This window comes from Cupressus sempervirens, chromosome 5 (genome assembly GCF_028749045.1).
Source record: "Cupressus sempervirens isolate cs-2001-9-10 chromosome 5, ASM2874904v1, whole genome shotgun sequence".
In the NCBI taxonomy this organism is placed as follows: Eukaryota; Viridiplantae; Streptophyta; class Pinopsida; order Cupressales; family Cupressaceae; genus Cupressus; species Cupressus sempervirens.
The window spans coordinates 1,026,613,975-1,026,624,834 of record NC_143122.1 but is presented as its reverse complement, the minus strand read 5'-3'; the positions used below and the strand labels follow the sequence as shown (position 1 = coordinate 1,026,624,834).

Sequence of the window (10,860 nt, the reverse complement as noted above, 5' to 3'; positions counted from 1 at the left end):
ATGTGTCGTACCTTTGACTGCTTCAATCAAGAAAAGTCTCCCTTTGAAGAACCCATATGATAGGAGGCACCTAAGTCAAGTATCCATTTTGAAGAAGAACTTGTGTTTGTCATAAGTGCTTACCCTTTACCATTTGAAGAGGTTGGAGTTGAATCCTTGGAAGTACGTAGCACTTGAATCTTGTTCTTCCTAAGTAGATTTTCTAACTCATCAATTCTTTTAGAATTGCAATGATGTTCGTCATGATTTGGCTTTTTGCAATATGCACAAATTTTTTTTTCCTTCTTTTCATTACTTCCCTTCTTGTAGGAAAAGGAATTGCCTTGTTATGAGGAGGATTGTTGTGTCTCAGGCTATGATGTTTGCTTCCACTACTTCTTCTTCTTGTTGCTAGAAATTTTTCCTACTTGACTTGATTGGTGCTCATCACTAGCCACCAAGGCTTTGGTCTTTGATGACTTGAGAAGTCCTAAATCCATCAAGTCAAATTGTTCAACAATCAACATCTCTGTGAATGTATCAAATGTAGGCTTTTGGTAAGCAGTTCCCATGGTCAAACTGTGAATATTAAAACTCAAAACAAATGAAGCATACTCTGAAGGTAGACTCTTTTGGATGCGATGAATCAACTTTTCATCTTTCATGGGATTTCCACAATCTTTGAGTAGTGCCCTATACTCATTGGCTTTGTTGATGTCATCTTGAATTGTGTCAAAGTTCTTTGGATCCAAGAGAAGTAGATCATCCTCAATCTAAAATCCCTTTTCTTCATACACCTTACCATACAATGATTCAATTTTGTCCCAAGCTAGTTTGGATTCCATGAAACTGACAATGTGAAAGAAGAGATATCTATGTACACAACTCTTGATAATTCCTAAAGCCTATTGGTCTTGTTTTTCCATTCAATGAGTTATTTAGCATTAGTAGGTTTGGTGATTGTACCACCAACATAAAGACTATAACCTTTTTCCATTAATCTACTCCATGCAATATCTTTCCATGTAGAATAGTTACATAAAGTTAGAGGTGGACATTTAAATGAACCCATGATGCAAAAAATGAAAAGAGCACAAAAGTGAGACACAAGAACACAGTACACACACCCAGTTTTCACTCAATCAAAAGGCACCCCCAAAAAAGATGCTTTTGACACTTTATAAGTAGTGCATGTACAATGGGCCACTTGTCAAAATGAACAAAGTGGACTTTCTAATTTTTCTTTTACAACTACCTTTTGAGGCCCAAATCTATCACTAAGCACTGTAGCTCAGATGTACAACAATTCTAAAAAATAATCAAAGCTTTACAATGCAAAAAAAGCCCTAATTTTGAAAGTGAGAAATTTGTCATCACAACCCTAGAATCTGACTATAGATTTGGAAAGTAGACAAAAAAATGCACTTTCAAAAAAAATAGAATCTAAAAAAGTGACTAGATGTGCCTGTACAAAGCACTTGAAGTTGCAAAATGTAGCATTATGTAGGTATAGTCACCAAAAAATGCAATTTCTAAAAAATCTTTGCACCAAAATAAGAAAAGAACTCCACCACTAGAAAGTTCAAGAAATTCTACCCAATTTTTAAAAAATTGCACCTAAGTCAGAGTCCAGATGACCAAGTTATGGCCTCGCAAAGTTAGGTTTCAAATCAAAAAGCAATCTAGAGAGGGGTTTGGGAGGAAAACTATGTGCTTAAATTTGATGGTCAAACACTTGTCACAGTAGTTGAAAATGAAGTTTTGATGGTCAGACACCATCAATTTTAACCCAGCAAAATGATCATGTCAGCAAAAAAAGTCACTCTAGGTGATGTGGCAAGGTCATATGTTGGCATGTCATACAAATTATACAAAAAAGTCACTGTGGATAGGCTAATGTGGCAGTCGTGCATACATGTGTCACTGACTATATGTCTTGCATGGGCAAATTAATGGAAGGCACATGTCATAGTTGATTGTCCTCAGAGTCGACACGGTGGCAGTATATGTGGACTGGTGACATGGTGAACACTACCCATGTGGCGGTTCCTAGCTGAAGTAGTGTCTGTCCATGTGTCAAAAATGTATTTGTCCATGTCATGTGACTGTGTATCTGCTAACTATGCGAAGATTTAAAATAGTTGTTGTCATGTTGGTGCAAATAGTGTTTGATTGTATGTCATGTGGGGCAATATAATTTGGATGCATTTCATGCTATGGACTTCGCGTTAAACATAAAAAATGGGCTAGGAAAATCGTAGCAGCAGGCATCGAAAACAATTAGTGGTCGTTGGAGTTCCTATGAAAAATCCCACATTGGTGGGTAAAGCACTTGCTGTGCTTTATAAAAAGGATGTTGTGGGTCTATAAAAACAAAGAACAACCATGAGAAGTGTTGGTTGGTTGGTTGCGTTGTGGAATGGCTAGAAAATTGTATGTTGCCACCAGTGAAGGTACTCGATCGGTGGGCTTGTTCTAGCTGCTGGAATGTAGTGTCGACTACCAAATTTTTTGTAGATGCCTACTGAATTTTTAGATTGTATTGTGTGAAAATTATAGGAATAATATCTGCTAAAAAATATAGAATATTCTTTGCATGCAAGTAGCTTCCAAATTGTAGAGCTGGGGTGTGACTGCCTGGTTTTGCTAAAAAAACATTCTCTACTACCTACTCGAAGGGAAATTTTTTTTTTGAAATACCCAAATCAAAAAATAAAATTATAGAGAAAAAAATACAAATTTGAATTAATTAATTAAATGTACAAATGACCATACCCAAACTGCAAATCGAGGCCTCCAGGTTCTGATTTGCAAAAGAATTTTACCTCACAGTCAACTTTGGGCCAAGGTAGCTAAGTTTATAGTTGATCTTTATCGAATCAGTGTTTTAGATGTAATGACAAGGTCAGATCTAGCTCTAAATGCTTCCAATTTCTATAGTACTTCAAATTTGGACTAAGGTGTTGAAGCAACAATGGTCTTGAATGGCTATGCGAAGAGAAAATCTCCCAGCTCTAATACCATGTAAGAATTTTTCTTAGGGAAAAATTTATCCAAGAACTAAAAACTCAAACACAAGCACAACTATAGACCAGAAAGAGAGAGTATGATCAGAATGATGATATATTCAATCAATATGTGTTGTGAGCACACTAGGAGTGCCTATATATAAAGGCCTCTGAGATACATCTAGAATGCCTTGGAATTAGCTACATGATATGTTATACAACTAGGCACATATCCACCAGATATCAGTTATCCTCCATTAAGCACAGAAGTAAGTGCGATGATGAGAGGATAAGCCTACAAGGGCATAACACACAAATAAGTGTTGTAGACAACATGTGCTAAAAAGGGAGTGTGAATAACTATGTTGTCTACATAACAACTCAATGAATGATGCAAACTCTAGTGTTGTAGACACCATGTGCTAAAATAGAGTTGCGTACTTCTGTGTTGTCAACATGACAACTCAAAAAGGTGCACAAACTCCTAAGTGTCCCACAAAATAAAATAATAAAATAATGCATTAACCTAAGTAAACTTAAGTAAGTTAAATAGTAAATATGTATTTACACCAACAATAAGCATATAGGTCATGTTGTATTTTGAAACAAACTTTCTTCAAATATACATTAGATTAAAGTTGATCTTTAAAATGTAAAAGTAAAAAAAATGTATCTCAAAAGAAGACTAAAAGATAGCAATGTATGGTTATGAATTTGTATACTCAAATAGTTTTGAACATTTTATAACTTGAAAATTATTTATTGAAGTGAATATTTTATAATTGCAGTTTCCTAAACTTAAATCAAATAGTAACATAGAGTGGTACAAATAGAAATTTAATAGTCATAACTTTATTGCATTTGAATGTAGAATAGGGTAGTGCTTGTTGGAAATCTGCTCCTATAAGAGTCGAGATATTTGAACCAATCAAATTAACACAAAATAATTTTAAAGATTTTAGAACTTAAAAATCTCGCACATTAACACTAGAAAGAATCAAAATGAGAAATTAAAACAAAATTACTTCTATTTCATTTGTTGTAATTCAAAATAAAAATCCCTAGTTAAGAATAGGTGATTGCAATATTATATTACCTACAAGAAGTACAACAAGCAAATGTGAATAACGTAGTGAACCTATGATTAACAAGTTCCATGTAGTGCCTTGTATTTGTTGTAAATAGAGTAGTACAAATAAAAAGTTATTAGTCATAACTTTTTTGTATTTGAAAAATTATTAAATATGTGCATAGTAGGAATAATGCATAATTTAAATATAAGCATATATGTCATGTATTTTGAAACAATCTTTCTTCAAATATACATTAGATTAAATTTGATCTTAACAATATAAAAGTAAAAAAGTGTATCACAAAAAAAGACTAAAAGATAGCAATGTATGGCTATGAATGTGTGTATTCAAATAATTTTAAACATCTTATAACTTGAAAATAATTTATTGAAGAGAGTATTTTATAATTTTAATTACCTAAACTTATAATCAGATAGTAACATAGAGTGGTACAAATAGAAATTTAATAGTCATAAATTTATTGAATTTCAATGTAGAATAGGGTAGCACATGCTAGAAATCTGCTCCTATAAGACTCAAAATATTTGAACCAATCAAATTAACACAAAATAATTTTAGTGATTTTACAACTTAAAAATCTCACACATTAACATTGGAAAGAACCAAAATGAGAAATAAAAATAAAACATCTATTTCATTGGTTGAAATTCAAAATAAAAATCACCAGTTAAGAATAGGTGACTGTAATAGTATATTGCCTACAATAGATACAACAAGAAAATGTGAATAAAGTAGTGACCCTTTGATTAACAAGTGCCACATAGTGACTTGTATTTGCCATAAATAGAGTAGTACAAACAAAAAATTATTAGTCACAACTTTCTTGTTTATGAAAAATTATTAACTATGTCCATAATAGGAGTAATGCATAGTTTAAATATAAGCATATAGGTCATGTTGTATTTCAAGAAATAAACTTTCTTCAAATATACATTAAATTAAATTTGATCTTAATAATATAAAAATAAAAATAAATGTATCCCCAAAAAAGACTAAAAGATAGCAATGTATGGTTATGAATTTGTGTACTCAAATAATTTTAAATTTTTTATAGCTTGAAATTATTTTTTGAAGAGAGTATTTTATAATTTTAATTATATAAACTTAAATCAAATAGTAACATAGAGTGGTATAAATAGAAATTTAATAGTTATAACTTTATTGAATTTCAATGTAGAATATGGTAGTGCTTGTTGGAAATCCGCTCCTATAAGCCTCGAGATATTTGAACCAATCAAATTAATGCAAAATAATTTTAGTGATTTTAGAACTTAAAAATCTCACACATTAACATTAGAAAGAATCAAAATGAGAAATAAAAATAAAAATACTTCTATTTCATTGGTTGAAATTCAAAATAAAAATCACCAGTTAAAAATAGGTGATTACAATAGTATATTGCCTATAGAAAAAATAACAAAGAAGTGCATGCATCATGAATGAAAATTCTTTAAAATGATGAAATGGATCATAAAAAGAAGAAACTTGTAAGGGCAAAAAAATCCCATTCATCAGCAAAGTTCAAAATTATTTTTACAAAACAAAATAATATGTGCCAATAACAAATGCCTTTGGTGCCCTAACTGATGACCACAATAATAACAAATCACATTGATCGTGGACTCCACAAAGTATTTCAGTCAATGAATACCCTTGGTAGGTTGGAAGAAGGATGGTCTAATGATTGTAATCAAATGAAAATTTTTCAAAATAATAAGCCATGGAATGTTGTGGGTGAGGGTTGGACACAATCTGGAAGAAAAAACACTATTTAGATTTGCAATCGCATTTGGAATCTTACTCCTATATAACCAAATATTTAAAAGGATTTATGCAATGTGATTATCAATGATGTATTAGCCAAGATGTCAAATAGAGCATTCCTCTAGATCTTCCAAATGTTCAAATAATATCTCATCACATTTTCTGTAAAGGCACAAATAGGAAAGAAGATAAGAAGTGGCTGAGAAATAAATAGATAGTTGCTCAATTCCAGATTCAGTAGAGCAAGATTGATCACCCAATAATAAAAAACAAAACTTCATATTTACTAAAGTCATAATTTTGGCCTATTTGTATTTTCGAGAGGAAGTCTTGTTTCTGAGTTTGACTTTTCTCTTTGGTTGTCTAAATCTTTCAGAGGCGAGGTAAGTACTACTAAAATTCAAAATGGCTTCATTTTCCCAAAATATTTAAATCATGGTATTAAAGATTTTCTTTTAATTGGTCCTACCATTTTTGTTAAAGATTTTGAAATCTCCATTTTACAATGGAAAACAAACTTTTATTTTTCCAAAGTCTTACCATCTACCTTTTGTTGGATTGAATTTCCCAATTTTCCTATGGAGCTTATGAACATTTCCATCCTAGAAAGAATTGGAGATATGTTGGGGAGTTTTAGAGGCAGATAACTTCTTAAATTTTAATTGGTTAAAATTTTAGTAGATTTTCCTACAAATAAAACTCTTAAGTCCATTAAGATTAACACAAATAATTCTATGTATGAATTGTACCCTTCCTTCGTCATAGGTATTATTCAATCAAAAATTGCATTCACACACTAGTACATTATAGGTCAAATTTTGACCTAAATTTTTTACCAACCTTTTTTTTTCTGTTTTTATGCTTGAGTTGGTCAAAATTTTGACTAAATTAGGGTTTCCCAAGTTGGTCAAAATTTTGACTAACATAGGTTTGAATAACAAAAAGAAAGTGTTTGTTTGTTACTTGTTACTTTCATTTTCATTTTATTCCCACATGCTATTGGAGTATCTGATGTGTGGCATTCATTAAAGGGAATTCCTTTCTATTTGGAGTAGTTGAACCTTCCTTCCTCTCCCGTCAGGATTCATGGATGCTCATTAGTGGCTACTTTCATATTCTTTGCATTCCCAAATTTCTATTCAAAATGTATTGAGGTATGAGTGCCATTAAAACCCTTCATGTCTCTATTTCCACATTCTCTGAATTCCCAAATTTCTCCCCACCTCTCTATCAATTTATCACTTCTTGTAATCTCTACATACTCACAATGCTATAATTTTATTATTTTCTCCATTGTTGCTCCATCCAACTTATAATATCTCAACAATTTTAGGATAGTCAAAGATGGTATAGTTTGAAAATCATTTGACAATGTTTCTAGTTTGTAACACCCTTCTATAAATAAAAAATCTAATTTTTTTAGCTTCCTAAATCCATCTGGAAGACTCAAGATAAACAAGCCCTTTAAGAGCAAGGTCTCCAAGCATGTAAGATCCCTAAACCCTGAAGGAAGACTCAGTAAACTATTATATTCATGATTATTGTGTGATACTAGTTGTTCACCATCCAAAACCACATCACCATCTTAAATGAGATGGTCAAATTAGTTCCCACAATCTTTGGATTATTCAGCTTGTCAAATTGGAGGTACTTTCCTACCCCTCCATAGTTATAATTCCTATAATCACCTTGCATCAATATGGCTATAAACTATAATATCTAATTGATTTAAATTAGAAAAAGTAGGAATTCAAAATGATGTTTACTGACCATGAGAGCTAGAGAGGGCCTCTACCATGATAACTCTTGTCAGGATTGCAATGATATTTAGTATTTGAGGTATCAAAGTATTTGATGCTTAGATTTAGCTCTTTGATATAGAAAAATCATATTAGCCAATACACACAAACTCCTTTTCATTAGTAATTGTACTAGCAACATAAACTTACAATAGATATAGAATAACATAATAATAAAGTAGATCTTGTAAGGGATATGTTACCTCCTATCTCATGGGAAATATTGGCTAAGAAGGCAGCAATTATCCTCTTGTTAGCATTAGAAGACCCAGATGTGCCAAAGGAATTGAAAGTATTAGCAACATTAATGAAGGAATCATAGGTTTAAAACCCATTTCCTACTCACCCACGTGTAGCTCCTCCAACTATGGAGTTGAAGATCAAATGAAATGATGGGACACACTCCTCCACTAGTGGGAGTGGATGGAGAAGAAGAAGAATAGGAGCCTTTTTTACAGCTAGCCCCATAGTAGGCATCTATACTTCCACAATATTTATATTGATTACAATAGAGTTCATTACTACATCCACAGTTTTCACCCTTCATTGAACTAACTTACTCTTTATGGTTCATTGTAGGAAACACCTTTTGGTGATTGTACATGAGCATTCTAACAATATGAGCTTTTACAAAATATTTTCAAACATTTGAGTTTTTCAATATCTTCTTGGGTAAGATTAAGGTAGTGTGGCATACATGGACTATAAAGCAAAGATATACTTGTGCATTAGGAGTTCCCTAATAGAAACACAAGTAACAAATTTTTTTTTAATAAATTGAATAATTTGATGGCCGACATCCATATTATGGTGTAGTAGTGACATACTTAACAAATACATATGTTTGGTAGGTAAGAATATGAATGAATATAAAAATGAGGGATAGAGAGAAGATCAAAGTGAGAAAGAGAGGGGTAAGGGTTACATTGAGATTTGTTATAGAGAGAAGGATCAAGATAGAGATAGGAACTATTATATAAAGAGATAGAGAGGGGAAATTTTCATTCAAGAAGCTTACCCACAATTTGTCAATGATCCAGCAGTGCACATGATATAAAATTATTCATTGGAGTTTCGAGATTTCTTACCTTTCTTTGGAGAGTGAGGAAAATTTTGAAACTCTAGGGAATGGTGTGAGAATCAATATGAATTTTATGTTTTGATGATTAGATTGAGCCCTTCTCTCATTTACTAAAGTGATATTTTCAAAAATTATAAATGATTTCATACACTATATTTTTCAAAATTAAAAATAATTGTTGATGTACCAGGGTCTTTTTATTTCAAGTATAATGGTTTTTACATTGATTTTAAATAATACCCAAATTGATGGTCATAGATTTTGCACAAAAACTCATAATACCCATGCTCATGCAACCATATTTGTGCTTTGTATATAGAGACATAGAATAAGATATTGATTTTTTTTTCTCTTAAAACTATAAATCAATAAATTATCTATTACGATTCAAAAAATGGCTACAACACAGGCAACATACCAAGCATGTGATCATCAAAAATAACTTGGCAATCAATTTCTAAAGAAGAAAACTTCCCAACTCAGTTTATTGATTCACAATACTGACAAGGTTTGTAGGATAATTTCAATGGTATCCAAGGTTGAATGATGTATTTCCTAGTTCATAGATGGAACTGAAAATTGGTAATTTTCCTGTATACAACACTTAATTAAAAAATTGGGCTTAAGGTCACAAAATTCATTGTGTGAGCATTGGATTCATGTATATAACACCAAAAAAAATCCTATCTTCTTTATGCCTAGAAAGTATGGGGAAGATGCATTAGGTGTAGAAAGAAGAGAAACATAGTAAGAGGAATGAAGCATTCATTATAAGTAGCCACAGAGGCATCAATTTTCTAGATTGACCAAAGGTAAATCTACTTCCTATCTTCTTTATTCCTAGAAAGTATGGGGAAGATGCATTAGGTGTAGAAAGAAGAGAAACATAGTAAGAGGAATGAAGCATTCAACATAAGTAGCCACAGAGGCATCAATTTTCTAGATTGACCAAAGGTAAATCTACTTGGACTTCCATATGTGTTTGATTTTTTATTACTTGATGTCTTGCATACACCAAACATTCCATTTGTCTAAAATTTTGTAACATCACTACAACCATAGATTAGTTTTCCATTCAACTTATCCATAGCTTGAAATGCACCTGTCTAGTTGCTTCTCTTGTAGAAATCTACTACTAGGAAGTTAGTTGATATTTTTCTACATTCTCATAACACACACTGAGTATGTTTTTAAGCTAGTTAGAGTTGATAGTGTAGGCTTATGTAACACTAGATTGTTAGTGAAAATCTCCAAGAAGAGGGATTGGCTTATTGAAGTCAAAAAAAATTATTTAGCTCAGTTTTTGTATCTTTCATTTGACAAAAAGCCATTACAATATTGATTCTCAACTACATAATTTCATTGGTAAGAAATTCCTTCAAAGGCCTTTTTGATGATTGAAAGTGAAGATATTAAAGCACTAAATTTTGGCAACCATGTCATTCATGGTAGGATAGTCTCCAACATTTTTTGGCATTCTTGGGACTGGAAACAAATATTTCATGAACCCAGTTGTAGTAAAGACTTTGGTTAGCCCTTTGGATGATTTGACATAGTCTTTAATGAATACTATAATGATTTTAGATGGGTTGGCTGCCAGAAATGATGCAATCTCTTTTGACGTATTGATAGTGAGCATAAAAGTTGTGATGTTGAGGCAGGTGCCTCCAAAGGAATGGTAAAGCCAAATATCATTCTTGAAATCATACATATGTCCAACACAAGACCCATCACATAGTTATTTAGATGAATTGTCACACTCTCCTTTTGGTTGGAGAATTTTATATGAGGTGTACCCATGTAGGACTTCTCTCCCAAGGGAACGTGTTGGCATTATTATATATCTTCTCTTTGTTTATTTTTTTAGCCTCATCAAACTTAATTTCATAGTAACCAAGTTTCTTCTATTTACCTCTTCAATATGAAATTTCAACTTCATGTTGACTGGTCCATGAACCTACAAGATATGCTTCATTTATATCACTAAATCAAGAGATAGTACTTTTAGATCACATATTCACTAGAGCCTCTGACTCAATTCAATTATAAGAAACATGCAAAATTAATGAAAAATACAACTAAAAAAATCAAGAATAACTTTCCAAGTTTGATCATTTAGTGTCTCTATAGCATTA

At 31.8% G+C, this 10,860-nt stretch overlaps 1 pseudogene; it reads right to left on the bottom strand.

The window, feature by feature from the left end:
• Positions 1-9,756: 9,756 nt before the first annotated feature.
• Positions 9,757-10,552, bottom strand: LOC149559434 (PI-PLC X domain-containing protein At5g67130 pseudogene; annotated as a pseudogene).
• Positions 10,553-10,860: the final 308 nt, after the last annotated feature.